The 22,598-nt window shown below is 41.0% G+C and overlaps 1 long non-coding RNA gene across 1 annotated transcript in view; it reads right to left on the bottom strand.

Moving 5' to 3' along the window:
- Positions 1 to 22,598, bottom strand: part of LOC108876968 (uncharacterized) — a 79,368-nt gene that overhangs the window by 44,472 nt on the left and 12,298 nt on the right. The gene's annotated exons all lie outside the window — the stretch shown is intronic.

Raw genomic sequence — 22,598 nt, 5'->3', positions numbered from 1 at the left:
CATGTAAGATGGCCCATTATTCATTTGATGTAGGCTTGTGTTATTAGCAAAATTTGACTGCCTGGAAGATGAAGGACAGGAGTAAACAGAAGCTGTGTACTGAGCAAATTGTGTTTGGTGCCTGTGTGTGTGTGTGAGAGAGAGAGAGAGAGAGAGAAACAGAGAGAGAGAATCTGAGTCCATGAAGGCCATTGATAGTCAAAGTTTTTAACATTAATTATTTTTTTTATTAAATCTAATCTAGCATTTAAACCTCAATCTCAAGAAAAGCACAAATAGTAAAATCTCTCAGTATTATTAAGGAATGAGGAGCTGATCTAAATCTAATGGATAACAAAATGGCTTAAATTTCAAATACTAAATTATGCAGTTACCAGACAACACACTGTGTATTTACTGATGCTAGAATTTTCTATAGCCGTTTTTGGACTAAACAGATCTGGAGACTCCCTGAGAGCAACTTCAAGAGCTACATACTTTCTAGGGCTTTTTGTCTGTTTGCATTCGCACCACCAATGGGAATGCTGAAGTTATGTAAGCTGATCAGCGGTTGGTATAGCAACATCAAATTCACATTGTATTGCTCCTAGACATGGGCCAGTTACCAGTTTCAAGGTATACCACGGTTTGAAAAAAACAAGGTTTCAAAGCCACTAATATTTTCCATCATATGGCTCCTACGGTGAAAGTCGCGGCTCCCACCCTATTGAATGACTCGTCAAAGACAGAAAGTACAGGCGCACCTAAGGTCGTGTGCAGCACAGATTAACACAACCCCAACCCCTCCAGTTCGTGCGAGCAGTCAGCTGTGTTCAGTATACCTGTATTCATGATGACAGAGGAAGGTGCACCGGGAAAAAAAGGCGGTCACAATTTCGAGCAGCCAACTTGCAGGATGTGCTTGCACAGAGTGGCTGCAGTGGGAGGCAATACTTCAAACCTGATTCCACATCTACAGGAGCACCACTCCACACTCTGTGGGGTGGTGCTGTGCCAAATTCAAGGTAACACTGTCCTGAAGTGAACGTATGTAACAGTTACGAGAGTTAGCATGTCTAGCTACGGCAGATAACAATGAACTAGCTAACATCAGCTAGTTTCCCCACTAACGTTACTTCACAAAGTTCGAAATCACGACACACAAACAGCCTGCTGGCTTTCTGGTGTTTTGTGACTGTGTTGCACTGCGAAGGAGAGAAGAGAGCATGTGATTGTCGCACTTGTGACCCAGGTAGAGCTGTTCAATATCAATTTTAAAAAGTTGTTTTTCTTACCCGGCATTTCAAAACAACTCATTTTAGAGATGTAAGAGCAATACCGTGATACCGTGAAACCAAGATATTTTTGCTTAGGGTTATCATACCGTCAGAATCTCATACCAGCACATGCCGAAATTTCCCCCATCGTATATACACTCAATAAAGCATGGACTTCATTGTTGCCCATCTGAACATGGCTGGTTAGGAATTACGAGTCATTACAAGTTGCTGTTTACACAGTTAACATTTTACACAAGTTTTAAAAAGTGGCAGTTGCCAATGCTGCATTTGCTCGTGTTCGACCAATTACCATACACTTATGTCACTCAAAGTTCATCTTGTTCTGGGAGAGTACCTACTGTGAAATAGGAGCTACAAAAGAAATATTCTTTGCAGTGCAGACACAATAAAAAAGTTCTTCATTCTAAAAACACCTCATCTTTAACATGTATCTTTGCAAGATTTTCTTCAACTATATATTTCTTGCCATTTTGTGAATGCCTTTAGATGGTGTAAGCTAGAGAACTCAAAGATGCAGAAGTTTTTTTTTTTGACAGTTTTTCTCTGTAAGACAATCTTTCATTCCTCAGAGTATAATAACAGCTTGTCTTTTCTCTGCTGTGAAATGATATTTCCTTCCCATGGTGACTGCTGAGTATCTGCAACCACATTCATGCACAAATCCAGAGTTTGGTGCAGAAAAGTATACATATTCAACCAGCAGTCACTGGTTAATCTCTGGTCATTGCAGTTCTCATGTGACCTTGTGTCTGCTGCTGTTGGTCTGCTACACATTTCTGAAATTATATCAGACAATATGCTATTATGTACATACATATATAAGCACCCCATCCTCTACAATAATGAGTAATGGACAGCAAACTCAAGTAAATTTTATCAACAGCACTGGCACCGGTACTATAGGGTAAAATCATTTAATGATTCTGTAGTAAATCTAGAGTAACCACGTAGTTTAGACTGTATTACATTTTAGGTTAGATAAAGGTTGGATGTTGACCCATTCAGACAGACAGCACATGTGAGTTTATCACAGGTTACTATGGTGGTCTAAAAGGGGTATTTTAACATTCAACTCAAGCATTCAATCATTATATTTTACAAACTTTTAATTATTAAGTTCTCAGCTTCCCACTGGGATTCCTAATTAGTGCATCATTGGTGACTTGGTGTGCTTACTAGTCACCCAGTTAAAGCCAACGGGTGAATGTGAAAAAACATGCCGTGGTTACACTAATTATAAGACAAACCCACCTTTAAAGATCAATATCATTCTCATGTCTGTACGCTAAATGTAAGGCTAAGCCAGCCAGGAGACATTTAAACAAGCGAGATATAATGTTTTAATTAGAGAGTTTTAGAGGTGCTGGTAGGTGGATTTGGACAAAGCCAGGCTAGTTATTTCCCCCACTCAAGTAAATTTTATCAACAGCACTGGCACCGTTAATAAGTTGTTAATAAGTGCTAAGTTAAGCTGATTGGCTGCTGGAAGTAGCTTTGTATTTAATGCACAGAACTGTGAGTAGTATCAATCTTCTAGTCTAACCTTTGGCAAAGACTGAATAAGCATATTTCCCAAAATGTTGAACTATTCCTTTGAGTCACAAACCTTTCTGTATTTGAAAGTTATAATAGTATGCCAGACTTAGAATGAGGTGATTAATTTAAAAGTGATACCACACCTTGAGAAATGTTAATGACAGTGTGCAACAGCGTGTGTCTATGTGCAGGTCCCTGGCCCGTGGGCAGTTTGGTGCCTGATAGTACTGCTGATGTCTCTTCATTCTACCTCTCCTGTCTGTGCGTGTGTGTTAAAATGTAAAGGATGTGTGTATGCTTGTGTGTATGTGTGAACCCATGGCCTGTGGGGCAGAGGGTTCTGTCAGGCCCACGACTGAGTGATGAATGTGTGTGCAGTGAGGGGAACCAGGTGCCAACTGCATTGACTCCACTTCTCCACTGACTGTGTGCGCATCTGTGTGTGTGTGTATGTGTTTGAAAGTCAGAGAGAAACAGACAGAGGGTGTGAACATGATGTGGATATGTGGATATTTTATGTGCATGCATGCGGTTGGCGTAAGTGCATGTGCATGCATCTACACGTATAAATGTGTGTGTGCATGTGCATGTGTGGGATTCTGAAAGAGCGGCAAGATAATACTTCTCTCTTTCTCATCTCCCTCATCCTCGCTCATCCTGACACCCCCCATGCCCTCTCCGTCACACTGCTGCCTCTCATCACAAACCTAATCGTCTCACCCCCTCGGCAAGTACGTGCTGTGCGAATTAAAGTGCCCCTGCCCTCTTTTTCTCTTTCTTATTCCTCTTTGTCTTCTTCCTCCTCCTCCTCTTACTTCCTTCTCATCCTTCTCATCCTAATAATTTTTAGCTTTTGTATGGAATGGGTGTCCGACTTTAAGTGGCCGCAGCATTTCAATAATGTGTTTACTTATCTCCATTTAGCTATTGAGCTTCTGACATTTTCAATTTATGTTTCCAAATTGCAAACATTAACATGTAACTGTGGAGGATGCCTCACAGGGCTTCCGTATTCATTGAAAAGGGGTCATGAAATAGGACAACAAACCAGTAATGGCACAGCTTGTTCCAAAGCATTTCTGTGCATCAGCGGTTGTTGTGTGGCTAATGGGTCTACATATGCATACAGAAAATTGCACTCACAGTGGGTACAAAGGTCTTAGGCTCTAACTTGTTGATGTGTAATACAGACATAGACATACACACACACACACACAGAGAGAGAGAGAGACAGACAAATTATACGTGTGTGTGTGTGTGTGTGTGTATGATAAGTGTATATGATAAAAATTAAATAAAAACGTGTCATCAGCTATTCTCTACTCAGAATGTTTTTCCCCAGAAACAGTAACGATTTTCAAACATTTTTTTTTTTTTTTTACTGACACACAATCCTTCAAGAGTTTTGTTTTTCATGTTTGTGTTAAATCACATTTACCAAGTTCTTGGAATCTCAACTATAAAAGAGAAATTGCTGCACCGGTGGGAGCTGGCTTAGATGGGTTTTTTTCTCATGTGTTGATACTAAAAGTCTAACACACAAGTGCTAATGCATCTGTTTTGTGACTAAGCAAGCACTACTCCATCCAGCTGAGCAGGAAAACAGAACATATTGCAAAGAGAAAGTGTATCATGAACCAGCTACCAGCACTTCTCAGAGGGCTTTTCAATCAAGAAAGAAGCCCTAATTCATTTTCTCCTCCAAGCCGCAGTTGGTTGCAGTTGAAACCGCAATTACATGGATAGACAGAGCGACTTAATGTTCATGAAAGGGAAAGAAAAAGGCAAAGTCTATATTCAGGAGTTCAAACTGCGTTTGGTGCAAGTGTGGCTCTGTAGACTGTAACAGAGACTGCCTGTGGCTGGGGAGAGGAGTAAGGCAGGAGTAATCTATAACTGAGAGGCTAGTAATGAGAAAGATGTGCCAGCCGTCTGCTTGCTGTGATAAGATGAGGAAGTTCCCTCAGGGCCTAAAGCATCTCTGACCCAAACAACAACAAAGACAACAAACGGGTTACTGCCCAAACCATTCCACCCCCACCCCCCCTCCATTCCCCCTCTCCCCCCAATTTCCATCCATCGTTTCCATTCCTTTCTGCTGTTTCCATTGCCTGTTTCTCTTTCCATCGCCTCCCTTCCTCTCCTCCTTCTCTTCCCATCTCTCTCAACCCCTTTGTCTCCAGCATTCTCTCCCCTTCTGTCTCTCTCTCTCTCTCTCTCTCTCTCACTATCCATTTGTGCCTAAATCCAGCTCCATACAAAGCCCCGCTGCCATGTAATCGGTTTCATCAGCGTTTTTTATTAGCTAAAGAAGAATACATGGTAATTAAGGGGAGTGCGGCCAAGCGTGACGGGGAGAGGCTTCACCCAGCTGCTGATGTGGAACAAGAAGGAAAGAAATAAAAGAGACGGAGGGGAGAGAATGTGGCGTGCGGGGGCAAGGACGGAAAAAAAAAAAAAAAGACAGCCGAGAAAGGGCAAGAAAGAAAACGGGAGAACAGAGAGAGAAAAAGATAAGGCAGGTTTGAATGGCGACAGGAAATGAAAGGCTAAAGCGTGAGGGTCACAATGATTTTGGTCGCGCTCTCCAGTGTTGTGTGGAAGCACACGCTGTTGGAATGGAAATGAGACTAATGTCCTGTTAATGTGGTCCGAGTCACACTGAACCAATATGAGGACCTCGACTGCCATCATCTGCCTAATCCCCTGTGTCCACTTAAATGGCCCATTCAGGACGAGTGCACCATGAGGGTGCCATCGGAACGAGGACTCCGGCGTTGTTTCATGCTAGGTTGATTTTTATGTTCTTCAGACTGGCTGAATGATACATGTGTTAATGAAGTAGACAAGAGATGCTTCTCATTGTTGAGCAACCTGATATTACTGAGGAGCACTGGGACTGATCAAATCCTACTTAGACTCTCGTTGCATTCCTTTTCAAGTGCCCTTGACATCTCAAAATGTGTCACATTTTGGCATCAGAAGATCAGAGGGCAAAAAAAGTACATTTCTACAGTTATAGATATCATTATGAAAAATAGCCTGAACATTACAATTGGTAAATCACCGATCCTCCTTCAGCTCCATTAGCACAGATCTTTAAATTTGTGGTAAACTACTTGTGTGTGCGTATGTGCCGGCACACAAAGGCGAAGCACACGCATTTTCTCGACACAGGATGTTCATTTCACACACAGAGAGTTGCAGCAGAAGCCAGTGGACCAGAGAGACCTAACTCAGAGTATATTTCCTGAAACATGCCGACCGTTCTGCCGCCAAGCTGTGCTAACATTAATTTTCTGCTGAAACAGCCACTGGCCTGCAAGAGCAAGTTTGCCCAGAGCTGAAATATCAATTATACTGTTCTCCCTGGCAGAGAGTGCGAAGCTTTAATCTTCACACAACCAATCAAAATGTCGTCTGGACTGGACTGAAAGAGGGAATTGTTGGCCACGCTTAAAAAGGGCAGCAGTTTCAACCCGTCTAGTTAATGTTGACACAAAGGAGGTCTGTTGGTGGACCGCTTTGTTGCCGTGTTCTGGTTTTCCGTGTTTTTTTTTCCCCTCTCTCCCTCTCTCCTTCACATGCCACACATGAATACATACACACTCACTGTCCAACATACATAGTCATCCATCTATCCATTTTCTATAGCCGCTCATCCTGAGCAGGGTCACAAGGGCTGGGGCCTATCCCTGCATGCACTGGGTGAAAGGCAGGGCACACCACAGACAGATCGTTGGTCTACTACAGGGTTAACACACCTAGATAGGCAACCACATCCACACTCACATTCACACCTATGGCCAAAACTAAGAGTTTCCATTTGACCATAAAAGGAAACTAGAGCATGCAAAATCGTTTTATATACATTTCATATTACTTTATAAGGCACACCAATATGAGCAATGCATTCACACATGTATACATGCATTCACTCATTTATGTTCCATTATCTTGTTTGTACTGAACCCAAGCCTGACCCTAAAATAACCTTAACTATAGTCTGAACCTGATTCAAACCTGAAACAAAAAATGTTCAATCTAAACTAGCCCATTCAGGACAAGAGGTCGAAAGTATAAGATCTTCAGCTCAAACTGCTTCAAACGTGGACACATAGAAGAATGCAGACACACACACACACACAGACACACACAGACACACACACACATATGCAACCCCTCTGGCTCCACACGGGCATTATACACTAAAACGTCCTCCCAATTCCTCTGTCTTCTTCACACAGCACTGGCCCCCACTGAGCAGCAGCAGCAGCCTTCCTAGCTGGCATGTGAAGACTGTAATTTTCCGCCACACTTCCCCTGCTGTTTGCTGGCTCTTTCCTTGGTGCCGTGGAGATAGCGAGCGAGCGAGCGGTGAACAAGGTGCGGGCCTCGCCAGCTCTCCTGCCTCCGTGCGATTATTAATGCAGCAGCAGCCAGCGTGGCCGCCAGGTTAAAGCAGCAATCAGCACCCACTAAATAAGATCATTCACAGCCTCTTTAAAGGCAGACAGACAGAGCTGCAGTGGGACACACACTCACACACACAAACACACACCATATGTATATGGATGAAAGAGGTTGCAGGTGAATGGAAGAAGGTAGAGTGAGTGCAAAAACACACACACATACTTGCTCAACACTATGGAGACCACAAATACAGGCCTGTGGTTTAATTAACAGATAATAATCACAGTCTAAATCACAATATTAGTCAGAAAAATTGCAATTAGATATTTTCCTCACATCATTTATCCCTAAGAGAAAGTTAAATTAAATATTAATTTACACACACACACACACAAAGTACATCAGAGACCGCTGCCTACTCTGAACCTTAATCTGCTGAAACCCAGGCATCACCAGCACCAACTTTTGACTTTTTTTTTTAAATAAAGCCTACATATTAGAACACATTCAAAAAACAATCACATGCTGCACACATACACAAATAAAAATATTACACAGACCCACATACAGACACAAGCGTTATGTATGTATGCACATAAGCATTTAAAATTCAATACACAGTTCCACAGATATGTTTTGCAAATACAGTAATAAAGAACTGATGGCTAATCAATAAGCTTTTTACTAAATGCTGTTGATAGCTCACAACCAACAAATACATAAACATAAATACAGTATGTAACTGGTATAGAATATAGTATTCACAAAGTTTTGTTTCACTGTTTCATTTAAATTATTGTTGCTCCTTTTAAAACTAACTGATGTCCTTTGGGGAGGTGGTGCTTGTCAGGTGGTGCATGCTGAGAATGGAAATCAATGGAAAGGGGGTTGAAGTGTAAACAGATTATTAACACTGTGTTCTGTGCCCATTTCACTGTATTACATACCTCTATGATTCCCAATAGATGACCTGAAGCCCAATAGATTTTCAAGCGTAAGCTCTGCAGAAATCCATTGGTAATTTCAGCCTGATCAATTATCCACTCAAGCTCATCGCATTCTCAGTTTAGCTTGTTTTGATGTGCTGCTGTGTGCAACAATGACAAACTACTTACTGTCGTTGAGCAGATTTTTAGAGAAACTGCTTTTTAAAAGTCTGTGCTATTAAGTTGTTTAAAAGTGCTATTTACACCTGATTGAGTTTGATTTTAAGAAACAAATCTCGCTTTTAAACATTCATGTAGTACTCTACTTGCCATAATTGATGTTCAAATTGTGTGGACACAAGCCTCTAGGAGATTGCTCAATAGATTTTCTGGTTGATAATGATCCATTAAGCCATTTCATCCACACCAAATTGGTCTATTAATACAATTCTGCACAAAATATCAAAAAGGAATATTTATTACTAATTTTGTTAACATTCTTTCCTTTTCAGCTCGTCCATTACAACTATTACAATTAACAAAACAGGTAGCACCACAGAATATGCCTATAATATTATCTATACTATTGAGATACTGTTGGATGTGAGCTAAATTTTAGGGTTATATGCATGGAACTGTGTGTTTGAATAGCCAATTCTGTTAAGATAAGTGCACACCTATGTCACTGCTGCATAATACTAAAAAATGAAACCCTCCACCCAGTCTTTACTCATATTGTTGATGGTAACTGTAACTTCTGCCACCTAATGCTATCTGCTGACCCGTGACTGTAGTTGCAGTGCTGCAATGCTATCCCAGCTACCTCTTTGGCCTTCATTTCCCACAGAGTGAGCACACCTACCTGTTTGGTATGGCTAACCCATCTTTTACTGGAGTTTTGACCTCCTCGCTCATATGATGACGGCCACAAAGTCATTCTTCAGACTTTGAACTTTCCTTGGAGCTCAGCTATTTCAGTCTTCAGCAGACACAAAGAAAGAGCACCCATCTCCTCGTCTGTGATCCTCGGATTACTGGTTTATCTCATCTCTATGTCTGACCAAGCATCTATGGCTGGTCTGTGCAGCATGCTGGTATAAATGTACAGATAACACTGTTGCTGCCCACTGGGAGATGTGTTTCTCATCTTGCCAAAACAGCTCTCTGAGAAGGGAAGCTTCTATACATCGTCATTACACCAAAATCAACAATCATAAACAGTATTAACTAGGTTATGAAGAAGCCCTGTCTAATTGCAGAAATACTGTATAATAAATTTCAATCACTTTCAGATTACAACTGAAAAGACAAAACAGTTTTGATAATCAAATAGTCATTTTTCCATTTCCTATAATTAACTGGAACTTTTCAGTAATGGGGATTTGGAGATTTTTTCTTTTAACTGAATGTCTAGGTTTTGGAGTGCAATTTGATGACATCATCCCAGGCTTCAGCAAACTGCAACATTTTGCACAGTATTCTGATGTTTAATAGACCAAATGACAGAGAGAAAATTATTCAATAATGCACATTACTTGGAGCACTATTTTAGATACTTTGTTTCCGGTTGCTATTACTAGCTATAGATGAGTAAAAACATGGTTCTGACCAGTTCAGACAGCTATACAGTTCTCAAAGTTGAGAAAATGTCCACATTTTGGAGGAAATCATATAGCCTAACAATGCCACAGACCTGGATTAAAAAGATTATCGCTGACATAAAATTATGTTTGCTGTTAACTAGCTTACAACTAACTAAACTGGCTTACTGTAGGTCACAGAAATATAGAGGAATAGACAAATATCACAAGCTGATGAAGATGAAGAAATACTGTATTCATTAATGCATTTAACAGCCACACTTAAATAGCTCCAGAAACTTGAACAGAACACTGAAGTGTGCTAGTTATGACATATTGTCATAAAAAATAAGAAACAAGTATCAACACAATGTGGCCAGTAATATTGACAATTATTACAGTAGCATGACAAGTTGATCCCACTGCTCTGTGGGAGAACTGATGTAATTAGCACCGCTATGTAAATAGCAGTCAAACCACAAACACGTTGTTAATTCAACCTATTTCTTATTGACTGCTGGACTTTTGAGTGGGCTGACAGTATACTGAATGCTACCTACTGATTGAAGTGAAGTCCACATTAGACAGAGGTGAATGCATGCAGTTCAGAATGCTGTAAACTAGAGGCACCATTGTACATGAAGTGTTCTAATATATTCATTACCATGTTGTGGTGCTTCCCTTTGGAAATACAATGTATATGCGACTACGCATGGGCCGGTTACTGCTTTCAAGATATACCGCGGTTTGAAAAAGTCAAGCCACTATTTTCCGTTATACCATTCCTACGGTATAAGCTGTTTTCCTCCCACGTTAAAATGACTCCTCAAAGACAGAAAGTGTAGGAGTCCCTCGAGTTGTGTGCAGCATGGATTAACACGACCCCTACCCCTCCAGTTTGTGCACGCAGTTAGCTCTGTTTAGGATACCTGTATTCATGATGGCAGAAGCAGGTGACACCCCTGAACTTTCCCCCCATCAAAAATAAAAGTAAAAAAATGGGCTGTGTGGGAATATTTCAGGTCAGGAGGCAATACTTCAAACCTAATTTCACGTCTCTGGGAGCACCGCCTATCACTCTGTGCCAAGGCTATGCTGTCTTGAAATGAACGTATGCAACAGCTATAAGAGTTAGCATGTTTAGCATCAATGAAATAAGTGCTATAGGCTTGGTCCTGCAGCACATAACAAATAACTAGCTAATATCAGCTAGTTTCCCCACTAACGTTACGTCAAGGAGCAGAGAAGTGCAGAGATTGTTGAACTGCAGATTAAGGCTCACTTAGGAAAGAGACTGCATATATTTTAGTTTTTGTAGCTGCTGCTGAAGTTTTGTTATATCTTTGTCAACTCTTTATATTCAGATATTTGTCAATGTTTGTGTAGAGCGGCTCACTAACAGTGAAGAGTGTCAGGGCAACTTTGGGAAATCATGGCAGCTCCTAGTTTCTGGTTTGAATTTGTGTATTCTAGTCTTTGTAACGCTAATATATTTATACTTGAATGTTTACTTGTTTCAGTTTTTCACTGTGTCTTGGAGGATAAAAGAAGAAATAAATGCCAGGCAAACATCAGTCGAAGTGTGAATTACTTCTACCAGAAGAAAATCCTTAGGAGCAGTTATAATTTTATTTTTGAGAGTTATTTTTAACGGAAAAGAATTAAAGTATTTATGAGTTTGTTGAGCTGCAAGTTTAGGCTCACTTAGGCAACTTTTTTTTAAAAAACAAAATTAACGTAATCATACATGTTTCCTAATGTTCCAAATATTCTGTGTTGTTTAAAAATAAAATTGATTGTGTTCACTGTTGTTTTTCTTACCAGACATTTCAAAATAATAACTTTAGAGCTGTAATTGCAATACCGCGATAACGCAAAACCGTGATATTTTTGTTTAAGGTTATCATACCATCAGCATGCCTAGACATGGTTTCACTTTATCTAACAGTAAATTATTAAGATGGAGTGAAAATAATAGAGAGGAGGAACAGAAAGGAGAGGCAGGGGAATAACAAAGATGAATACTGAACTTCTGTTTCCTGCCAATAATGTGACCTGCATTGTGGTAGCAGACATAGAAAACAATGGAGACTGAACCGGACTTGTGATTCAAGGGTTTATGTGCAAAGGAACTTCCTGACACACAGAACATTTCAGTACTTATACCACAGTCAATATCCGTCTCTTGACTGCTGTCACAGCTGCATCATTAGTGATATGCCTGTCTAATAGTTATGTCTATCTACTTCTGTCCAAGTCCACCATAGCATTTTCAAACATTAAGCTTCTGTCTTATTTGTGGAGACATTTCTGACACACTGCAGCAATCTGCATTTCATTCTTAAATGATTTATCTGTCGCACTCTACAAAGTTGATGTTTTTCAGAAGCTTCCTGTATTTATCACAGGCACTGAAGATTGCTAGTACTGACTTAGGTGCTAATTAATCAGTTAGAGTACCATTAGAGAAAAAGAAGCATGCAGTAGGCAGATGGTTTGCTGATATTACTTTCTTTGTTTGCAAATACATTCAGCATCACATGAAATCTCCAGTTTTTCAGGCACAGGAAATAGTCATACATCCTGAAAATTTTGTTCTGTCTCTGTGTCTGAGACTAATGCTCAGTATGGTGAAAGTATCATCTGAAACCTATGGGAAAAGAGGGTCTGATATAATCCATAGAACGAAAGTCTTAGGTCAAAGCTTTCACTTTCCAACAAATGCCATCCCCCACAAGCTTGATCTGCTTTCCAGATAAAGTTTCAAAATTTTATTATGTCTGTACAAACTCAAAATCTTTCTAAGAAATAGAGATGTAAGTAACTAGAGATGGTGTGGTATTTACACCCAACTCTGTTTAAGTGAACAGATAGAAATAGCATGTGCAGAGGAGGTGAAGTGTGGTAATTTTTCAGTACTCTGCACTTCTACAAATATGATGGAATTGAGCAATGGAAAGAAAAAAAACAGACCAGTGTTTAGACATGAGCGATGTTGAGTGAAGAGATAGCGTGAGCAGGATAGGTGGGGAGAAAAAAAAAAAGGTCTGTGATTGTGTTGAGCCATCCATGGTGAAAGCACAAGTGTTTTTCCTGCTCTGAGAGGGGGGTGGGGGGGTAGTCGCTGGGCAGATAGATGGGAGGAAAAAGCGCTGCTGTGGCACTGATAAAGTGACTGAGGACCACTACTGCCACACTTGGACAATTCCAGACACAATCTTCTCCCCTCTTTTCTTCTCTTTCCTCTGCTGCCAACTCCTGTTCTTGCAGGCATAACAATGGCTGTTTCTGTCCCCTACTCTTCTCAGTCTCTCCTTCTCTCTTTTCTTTCATTCTCTCTCTCTCACACACACACACACACAGTACCTTCCAGTGTCTGTCAAAGATGTGGTGAAAAGTAGGAGGGGAGCCACTTTGGGATATAGCGAAGCCCTGACAACCTTTCATTAAACAGGTCAAATTAGAGGTTTGTAAACTCCCTCTCACCCTGAGCTCATCCACCTTATTCTGGCTGTAGCCTGCATATTCTGTATCTTAGCTCTGTCACATGAGGGTATCTCTTGAAGCTTGTGAGCAAGAAACGGTTTCTGATCTGCACTTGCACATTATCACTGAGATGTAAAAAATGCCTTCACCACAAGCTCAGCTAAAGGGGGGAAAAAAAAGACATTAGCACAAAGGTTCACAGTTGACGGCATGCAGATTTGCTGACGCCTGTAATAAAATAAGGCCAACCGGGTGTGCAAGAGTTGACATTGCATATAGGTAGTACAGCCGGGCATCTGCATAAAGAGCCTCTGCTTCTGCCAGCAGCCATCATGGCCTCGACAGATTAGAAATTGTGTGTGTAAGGATTCACCGCAAATAATGAGAAATGAGTTTTAAATTGTAGCTCAGGCACAGTGAAAAAATGGGCCCTGTCAATATGTGGTGTGTGTGATGCAGAGAGGGGGGGGGAGGAGTGAGAGAGTGTACTAGAGGATTTAGGGGTGAGAGAGATAGGGAGAGACAGAGACAGAGGGAGAGAGAGAGGATGAGGGATCAGGGGATGACTTTGTTTTGGTTTACTGCTTATTACCATCATAATCCTTTGTCCTGTTTTCCACTCTGCAGTCCGGGCACACCTCTCGCCTCGTCTCTGCGTTAGACACTGTGATTGCCTTGTATTTAAGAAGCCTTCTGTGAGCCTCTGTTCCGACAAATGCTTTTCCAATACCAATCACAGCTGAGTGCACCTCATTTGAATCTGTGAAAGGGGTTTTGATTCCATCAGCAGAATGCTCCTCCAAGCGCGGCACAGACCATTCAATACTGTGGCAACGTGTGAAAGCCTCAAAATATTCTCACCTAGTATATGCATACACTGTAAAGGGTTTGGGAGAGGGCTGCCTAGCCTCTTCAAACCGTGTTGTTCATTAATCCCCCTTTTATTCTCAACATAGGGCCTCATTAGCCGTTCTCCTTTATGGCGGTTGGAAATTGTAAGCTATGCTCCATGTGACTTTCAAATGTGTGATGAAACAGAAGCGTTTTACTGATCATAAACTTTGATGAGGAGTGAAAAAGGCTAATTGTACACTCAGTTTTAGTGTTTGATAGTGTTTATGCCACCTGGTCACCCTCTAATGTGTATGTATACATTAAGTGTGTCTGTGTTTTACTGCAACTGAGTGCATGTGGTACAGACCAGCTGCTGATATCTCCACTGCAGCAGCTTGTTGACCTTCAAACTTATCAGTGCATATCTTTTGTCAGAGCAATTGCCTGCCTTTTGGTCTGCGAGGAGTTTGGATAATGCATCCAAATTAAAATCTTTTGTAAATCCCATTGCCTGATTGCTTGAGTGCCACTGAGAGTTGTTCAACATTAATGGTGAAGGACTTCCTGATTCCCAAAGTCATTTTCTCTTCATTATTCAGGCGTGTATTAGTACCTCTTGTTTTCCACACAGAGATAACACCCTGCTACTAAACTGCCTCATACAACACAGTTAGCTCAGGAGACAAACAGGTCATAGGCATCCTCTTATCTGTGCCACTGTGTCCCCAGTTAAGAGTTCAAATCCTAGTTGGGCCCTTTATGTGAGTGGATCAAATTTAATGTACTTTCCAAACTGTTATCACATATTTTTAATTTCATAACAAAAGATGTTATTTATTTATAAATTCAATCCATATTGATTCATTGATTTTTGTATTTTATAATTTAATACCGTATATCAGGTCATTTTATTCATGAAATACAACACCTTATGTATATAGCTTAATGCTTTTTGTAAGACAGGAGAATATGGCAAATCCTGGCTTGGATATCAAACAAAATAAAAGTTAGCAGCTGCCTACCATCATAAAGTCAGCTGTGTGAAGATATTATATGCTGAAATAACAAAAAGAAAAAAAAAGAATGCAAAGTGTGCAATAGGTGGTGTGCACATGATGTCACTGTATGCAAAGCTACCAGGGTTACTTCCCACGTGGGTGGCAAACCCAACAGTCAGCATCTGCTATCGTGCATTCACATGAAGAAAATTGCTAAAATGGTAAAAGGATGTTTTGCAATGGACTGCACAAACAGATTCTGAGAGAATTCAGGCAGAAGTTTTAACAAAGTGCTGAGGGCTAAAGAGAAGGGGAGCAGTGGGAAGTGATCCTTTCTAAAGGGCTGTGTAACATGAACTAACCAAGCAGAGTTGTATGAGTGAAACAAATAAAGTAAAAATATTTGCACAAAATTGTCCACAGACAACCAGAGCCCTATGCTTTGAGGTCATTGTGATTTTGATAAGGCTGACAAATCCTGTGTTAGAAATATATCACATATGTATGGTTTCAGGCTTTGTGCTGACTTCGGGTCAGAATCGTTAAGAATGAAAGCATCCTAAACTTAAATTTAGCATAAAAGCTTCCCAGTTTCAGTCAAAATATTCATGCTGGGCTGTATTTTATCCTTACGCCAACAAATTGAGTCAGTGATTTCAGACAACATAAGTGTATTATGTTGTCTGTACTCAATCTGTGGCTACATTTCAATGCCCTCAAGACCACTGCACAGCATGGTACTCTTTCAAGATATTTGGTGATCTTCTTCCTTGTACTGCAGTTGTGCCCATTCATAGAAGCTGCAGTGATCTGCAATTGATGGTTAACTGAATATCTGAAGGCTTGCTACACATGGTTGTGCCCCATCTGTGAAAACAAGTTAGTGAATTCCAATCAAAACACTTGAAAATGTGGCAGTGGTGGCTTCTACTGGATTCAAGCATCTGTCCCTTGTCCTTGAATACATTGGACAAAAGTGAGCTGCAGCTGAAGTATTTTACAATCTGTGGATCATGATTTTAGAGAGCTTAACAAAAACCATGGCTTATTAACACCATTGTATATATGTAAGTGCAGAAATAAGTATTGAATTACAGTTAAATGTCCCTTATCATCATCCAATGTGGATTAATCTGGGTATTCAGAAAAACTGTTTTATTTGAGCATCCAAATGTGCTGAATTAGGTTCAGTTAGGTTCACTTTTTGTATGTATAAGGCCATCTTAGAGGTCTGGCAAAAAAAAACACATTTTGTTCAGCTTTACGCAAAGACTAGAGAGTTGATGAAAAGTAAAAACTTTATAAATATTTAGTTTTCTAAATAAACACACAGTACCAGACATTCATTATGCAAATCTTAAAATAAATTTTATCTGAGTCAGCAGCAGATTGTTTGCCTGTAATATTTCCTTGTCATTGCCCATACACTAAAACTACAAGGTGTACTTTCAAAACCAGCAACATACCCAACTTAGGAGTCAAAACAATGAAAATCCAGTGAAACAAAATGAAATGCCAGTGTGGTACAAATACAATATCTGTCAGCTGCATTAATTTTTCTGTTATATCAAACACAATTTCATGGTTGACATGGTGGAAGAGGATTAAACACCCAATTTATATACCTTTAAAGGAAACACAGACTGCTAATGCTGTAGCTCGTAATCCTCCCAGCACTCCGGGCATGGATGTGTTCAGTCTGCTAGTTTGACTCCAAGTGTGCTGGCTGGCCTGGATAGCTGATGACTAAAGTAGTGACTGAGGGAGTGCAAAGGCTACAGGGAAATCAAGAGTTGTTGTACCCAGCAGCTAAGAGAGGGACTTGACAGTGTCAAAGGATTATGTACTGTGGGGCTAACAATACTAATGGCACTTCTTTTGCATTATGATAATTGCCAAGACAAAATTGCCACCTAATTTCTCCCTGTTTCTAATTATTGGGCTCTTCAATGCAAGCAGGCAGTGGGAGCAGAGCATTGGCAGGCAATTAAACTCCTGCAATTATGGCTCTATTGTAAAGCACAGCTTTACCAAGGATTTGGAGGGCAGAGAGTGATTGCTCTCCGATGCAATTAAATACAGGATAAATCTGCTGTGGACCTGTGAACGGATCTTTTAAAGTTCAGTGCTGTGTTTCCTAACAGCCACTCACCAGCCAGGAAACCCGAACCAAGTCTGTTAAAGAGGTCACTTGCAAAAAGAATCACACCTACTGAGCCATAGTCAACTGTTACAGCAGCCACACTGGATGCACGTGCTTGCAACCATGTCACTCTCACTGTGGCCTCCCTCCCCTCCAACCCCCCACAAGAAAAAAAACAACCATTTGTGTATAGAGAACATTTCCAGGGAGGCATTCTGGGTAGGATTAGTGCTCCTCTTCCTCTAGCGTGTCGGAGTGAGCAGTGACCCGATACAAATGTGTGCGCTAGGAAGTTTAGAGCTATGAACTGTGGGATACAGAGGAGCGTGGCCATCTGGAAATTCAGTGACAGGAAGGTGTTTACGAGAAACTGGGGGGAACAAAGAACCACAGCCTACTTTGTCTCATTTTGTTGTACAGAAGCCACTGATCCAGTGCAGTGTTGTTAAAAGGGTGGTTTGGGACCCAAAGGAGGGAGATACAAATTCAGCAATAAATTGATTTGAGGAAGAGGAATATCCTAAGGTGCAAATAGTATGATTACTGCAATGGAAGACAGTGGATATATACAAGTAGGTGAATAGTCAAAACATCAGCTTAGAATAGGCTTTGTTTGTGATGCAATTAAACACAATGGAGTAGACTAGATATGTTCAAAACCCAGTATGGAAAAGCAATATAAATAGAAAACTACCTGATCTTAGTTTTTACCACCCATAATCGTTTACCTATCTAAGATTATCTGTATTAATTTTAATGTATCACAAGTGATGGAGGGCTGAGAGCAGATGCACTTGTTCAAAGACTTCCAGTTGGTCAGTGATGTACTGGCTGGGCAATATTTGCACTTGGCTTAAACTGGGCCATCCTGTGTGCAAGCTCTTCACTTGCCCAATGTGATACCTTGGCAACAAGGAGTCACATAACATCTATCATACAGTGATATCTGACTTTGTAACATATTTTTAACAGACACTAAAATATAGGTAACACCTATAATGCAGTCTAACACAATAGTCATGAGGATTATAATGTTCCTTTTTTAGTTGAAACTGTGCAGTTTAGTTGTATGTAAACATAATATTCTGAGGTATAGGGTTAGCACAGTAAGAATGGTTTTCCATACATGGGACAAAATGCTAGTGATGGAATCAGATTTGTGTCAGTATAAATCAAACAAAACTTCTAAATATTTAACAAAAATAAGAATGTGAGAGCAAATAAAACTGACTGAAACAAAACGTGAAACTTTTACTTTATAGTTTTTTTATAGTTCATTCTACTTCTTTCTCACTGATCAGACTTTTGTGCTCACTCTTTGCGGTTATGCTGTCAGCTCACTAGTTTGCACTGCTGGACCGTTTGTTTGCAGTTCTAACACAAAGGCCTCATATGGGTGGGTTTTCAGTTTTTCAGTCACAATAGGGTAAAAATAAAACTGAAATTTTGCTTTAATTATTTTTCAAATGTCTCTAGAACTTGACTCCAACTGAATTGATTGGACATAGTTTAGAAAGCCACACATCTATGAGGTCCCATAATTCACACTGCATGCCAGAACGGCAATCAAGCCATTAAGTCTAAGAAACTATCCATGCACCCTCGCCATAAAATTTTGGGGTGAGGCACAGATCAGGGCAGAGGCGTAAAACCATCTCTAAGGCAGTCTCCTTGAGTGTTCCCAGGGGCACAGTGGCCTCAATAACTGTGAAATGGAAGAAGTTTAGAATCACCAGGGAGTTGGCCATCTGGCCAAATTGTACAGCAAGTCCAAAAGGGCCTTGGTCAGGGAGGTGAATAGGAACCCAACAGCTTCAGAGTCCTCTGCAGAGGTGGAAGGACAACCATCCCAGCAGCTCTCCATGAATCAGTCCTTTGTGGTAGAGTAGCTAGATAGAAGCCAGTTTCAGTAAAGTGCATTTGTCAGCATGCATGGGGTTTCCCAAATGGCATTTAAAGAACTCTGAAAGCACAGGGAAAAAGATTCCCTGGACTGATGAGGCAAAAACTGAACCCTCTGAGCAGAACTTCAAGCACTATGTCTGGCAAATAGCAAGCACTGCCCATCACCTCACTAATACCATCCCTGCGGTGAAGGATAGTGGTGGCGGCATTATGCTCTGGGTGTGTTTCTAGGGACACGGAGACTGTTAGAACTGAGGGAGGGATGAATGCAGTCAAATACAGGGAGAACCTTGAAGAAACCCTCCTCCAGAGTGCACATGACCTGAGCCTGGAGTGTCAGATCACCTTTCACCACACACTGACCTGAAGCATTCAGCCAAGACAGAGCTGGTGTGGCCTCAGGACAAGTTTCTGACTGTCCTTGAGTGGCACAGCCAAAGACTTTAAGGTAGAGTCAGTGATTCAAATCCAATAAACTTTTTGTCAAATTAACTGAATACGTCCTCACTGTCTGCTGGCTGTCCATTCTCTGTGTGTGCTGAAAAAAAGCCCTGGCTCTGTAAACGGGGTAAACAAACAAAGTGGCTAAGACTGAGCCACAAAACACTATTCCAGAGAATCAGTAACAGTTAATGCTCATGGATAGGCTGCAGGGACTGGTTGCACTTCAACCTCTACCTCCTCCTCTGCTTCTGCCAACTACACCATGATAGTAATGAAATGTAAATAACATTGGAGATATCACCCTACTGTTACTAATCCTGCCTAAGTGCTCCTCTATGGAATTACACCACAGTAAGAACTAAATCTAAATAACATCAGAGATATAACCCTGCCATGTTCCTTCCTTGTTCTTTTAGAATTTGCAACATTGTTCCAAGGTACCACTGACAGTACAGAATAAGTTACTGTTAACAATAATATTACGGATACATAAGCTACACTACTCTTCAACCTAGAAGTATTTGGCTTCAACACCTACTTCAATACTGACAGGTTTATTATCAAACTTTCTACACTACTGCAGAGAAAAATATTCCACCTGTACTTCCATAGCAATAAAAACTGCTTCTCCTTATTGATACTAATTTACCCTCAGGCAGCAGACGCTCGTTTCCACCATATTTCTCTTTTGGTCAGCTAGCCCAGTTGTAGGTGTCGTTACCTTGGCAACCGGCATCAATAAATTTGGGGGTGGAGCTTCTGAAGTAGCACTGAAAGGAGGGCTGTATGTTTGGCTGTTCAAATATCAAGAATCTTTCTCCAGAATCACTTACTTGCTTTAAACCCCAAAGCAAATCTGTGGGGAGACTTGAGATGGCGGTTGACAGGCGCTTTACGTAAAATCTGACAGCAACTAAGAGGACCTGCCTGGAAGAATGGGATAAACTGCCCAAATCCAGGAGTGCAAAGCCTGTAGAGACTTATCCAAGAAAACTGTAATTGCTGAGCATCAAACACATGGCATCGCCATCAACATCAGCTCTGTCTATTTAACGTCTTGGATGTTGATGCTTACTATTCAAATATGCCATTCTTGTAGCCATGACCCATGTCTGTTAGCTCGTCTACGAATATGCAATAATTAGCATTATATTGCCCAGTTGAAAGCTACAGTATTAGCAAACACTTTCTCTGAGGCATTCATTTACTTTTTGCATTTGTTTCAACATGGCCAATTAATTCCTGATAGAATTGATCAAAATTTTTCTGTAAAGTCCATTAACTTTTAGCCTGAGGCCAGACAAAACAGAAGCACCAAACACAAATGCTATTATCAACTGCTGCTGCCAATTTAAATTAGAGACAGTGCTGTTAATCAAACTGCGTGCAATAATACACCTAAAAACAGATCAACAGGGTTCTGCTCTGCCCAATTCAATTTAATGTTGAACCAAAAAATGCCACCTTTTCATATGATTGTGGTACTTCAGAAGCATCATCATCATCATCAACATTTGTTAGGTGGTGTGATAGCTTTGTAAAGCTGTTTTGTTGATGAAGCTAAAGACATCACTTCCATTGACAGGTCTCATAAATCAAGAGTTGCCGCGTCTGTTTTTTGTTTTTTTGTGGTCTACCATATGCTTCAGCTTTTACACATTCTAATGCTTGGGGTTCCCAAGTGCAGAAACTTTTTATCACTTCTAGTAGTATTGCATATATTCTCCCCAGTTCTGTCCTCTTCTACCTTCGGTTCCATCTCTTTCATGCCCTTCAGTCCTTTCTCTCATGTTCCTATTTCACAAGCTTCTTCAAAGTTTCCTGCCACTGTGCGAGACATATCTGCATTGCAGTGCCGAGGGGAAAGCCGCGGCTGGAGGAGAAGAGATGTGTAAGAACAGCTTGAGACAGAGATGCAAGAAGAGAGAATAAGGAGGTTTGACCTGTCATTTACCAAAAATAATGGAAGCATGAGTGACAGGAAAACATCTCTTCACGCATCATTTGGTATATTACACCACCATGGTTTTTTATATATATATATATATATGTATATATATATATATATATATATAGCCTTTGAGGCAAACATGCCCATTTAAACGTCCAAAAATCTAATACAAACACAACCATTTGCACCTCAAAGTGCTGTCACAGGGAAATCACACAGAGGGTCATCCACCCCCACCTCCCCGTGAGCCTCTGAGCCTCCCTGTTATTAATGGCGTCATCATTTTTCCTCTGCTCACTCTATTTCCCTTCTGAAAGTAGGGCCTGCTTCATCGTGTTCTGCCATGTTTCTGTAATTGCTCCAACAGCCTGCCTTATGCTGAGCATATAGTTTTTTGTGTGTGCGTGTACCCAACCAGTGGGCGTGTGTGTGTCTGTAAATGTGTGCATATGCATGTGTGTGTGTTGCTCTGTCCCCCCACCAAGGCCGGCTGTGAATTTGTGGGGCAGAACCAAGCCGCGGGCGAGCTCCACACGGAGCGAAATGACAGCCTCCAGGCCACCATTGGTTGATGACCGTGAAAACACTTGCGGTTAACGTAAAGTGAGCGACCGGCTGTCACAGTGAGGCACCGTGCTTATGTGCAGCCCTGACAACGGCACAACAAGCCCCTCTGCAACTAGACTGCTGCAACAAACAACAAAGGGACAGCCCTACAATTCATAACAGCAACCACTTCAGACATCTGAAGTACATAGCAAAGAGGGAGAGGAGCAAGACACAACCACTACTATTTGTCACAGTCTTTGGGAATAAATGGTTTTTCTTTACTTAAATTATGGTGGGCATGAGAGAAAGCTGAGGGTGGTTGCTGAACGAGGAAGGGGAAGTAAGCATGCAGGAGAGAATGCCTAGACTGTCACAGATGCCAGCCAAGGTCAGATAAAGTGAGGAGTAAGTGCTTAGAGAGCTACGGGAGCAGAGGCCAACTCTGTGGAGGAGGTGTGAAGGGGTGAGTGACCAAGCATGAGCACCGCCGCCTCTACCCATCATTAAATGAAGCCACTTAAAAGAAAAAAGCTCCGCTCAAAAAAGTCAATAC

The sequence above is a fragment of the Lates calcarifer genome, linkage group LG2, assembly GCF_001640805.2.
Source record: "Lates calcarifer isolate ASB-BC8 linkage group LG2, TLL_Latcal_v3, whole genome shotgun sequence".
Lineage (NCBI taxonomy): Eukaryota > Metazoa > Chordata > Actinopteri > Centropomidae > Lates > Lates calcarifer.
Note: the sequence above shows the minus strand (reverse complement) of the source record. Positions and strands in the feature narration are given on the sequence as shown.